Source organism: Carlito syrichta, unplaced genomic scaffold, assembly GCF_000164805.1.
Source record: "Carlito syrichta isolate Samal-C Ts95f unplaced genomic scaffold, Tarsius_syrichta-2.0.1 Scaffold119893, whole genome shotgun sequence".
Taxonomy (NCBI): Eukaryota; Metazoa; Chordata; class Mammalia; order Primates; family Tarsiidae; genus Carlito; species Carlito syrichta.
Window position 1 is genome coordinate 214,239 of NW_007063989.1, and position 1,317 is coordinate 215,555.

The 1,317-nt window shown below is 55.7% G+C and overlaps 1 protein-coding gene across 1 annotated transcript in view; it reads left to right on the plus strand.

The window, feature by feature from the left end:
- The window catches only part of HNRNPUL1 (heterogeneous nuclear ribonucleoprotein U like 1), a 60,744-nt gene that overhangs the window by 13,875 nt on the left and 45,552 nt on the right, over nucleotides 1–1,317 (plus strand). The window lies entirely within an intron of this gene.

The window sequence follows — 1,317 nt, forward strand, 5'->3', positions numbered from 1 at the left end:
AGGCGGCGGACGTCCGCATTGTGTATCTCGATCGTGTCTCTTGCTGAAGTTTTGTCTTTCGAGTTGGAAGCGACAGGTGGTGCGGCATTAGACACAAACGCTGTGGCGTTTGGTTTTCTCTTTTTAAAAAACTGGAGACGAGGATGCCTCACTATATTGCCCAGGCTGGTCTCGAACATCTGAGTTCAAGCGATCGTCCTGCCTCGGCCTCCTCAAGTGCTGGGATTACGGGCGTGAGCCACCGTGCCCGACCTGTGGCGTTTGTTTTTTTTAGCGTGAGGCTTAATTGCGGATCCGTGTGTTTGACCTCGTCAGTGTAGACGCCAAGCAGCCAGATTTACTGAACAGCCGATTAGAGGATTGGGGGTGCGATGGGCGAACGCCTGGAGGTCTTTCCGGAGGGGGAGGCTCCGTGGTCGCCGCAGAGCGCCCATCCCACGTTGGGCACCAATCATGGGGAGACGCCGCAAAGCCAGGGTCGTGGGGAGAGGCGCCCGTGTACTGCCAAGGGGAGGGGACCGTTTCCTTTGCAACTTTTCCACCGTTGTTAGTCCAGTCTCTATTCTCAAGCCTCCAGGACTCTGAAGTCAATGCTTTGCTTTTCATAAAGGCTACCAAGTTTCTTCCAGATTCTGTGTGGACAGCGAAATTTGTGGGGCAAGCCTCTGAAGAACGGCCAATCTGGTTAACTTTCCCTAAAACGATCCATCTATACCAGTTTTAGCGAGATAAAACAATAACTGCGATTGGTGGACTCATTGTTTTGAAACCGCCCTAACGGCGAGAGGTGGGCCTTTCGTGAATTCATCTCTTTCCGGTTTTCTAAAGGCAACAGGAAGGAGGGGTTTCTGCGGACTCTTCATTTGATTGGTTCTAGTGATTTTACCCGCTCGGACTCCTCAAAGGGGCGGGAGATCTAAACCAATCAGAATATGCGTTACAGAGACATTTCGTGTGATGAGAGGACGGCAGGAGAGGCCGTGGGGGCATTTATTCTAAGATCTCATCACTGATTGGTCCGGGTCGTTACTCTCTTTTCCTCATTTGACCTTGGGGCAGCTGGCGCGCGGGTGCTATCCAATCAGCGCTCGCCCCGCCTCCTGCCTTTTCCCGCCCTCCGTTCCGGCCGCCGCTTCGACGTAGGCCAACGCTCCCTCCCCGGCAGATCCTGGGCCCTCTCGTTGTCGTCCTTTTGAAAGCCACGCTCCGATTGGCTGAGTCTCCAGGCCCGCGCCCGTTGCCCTCGCGCGCTGGCCAATGGGCACCCCTGTTGCATCGCACGGGGCACGGGTGAGGGGGGGAGGCGGTGGCGGCGGG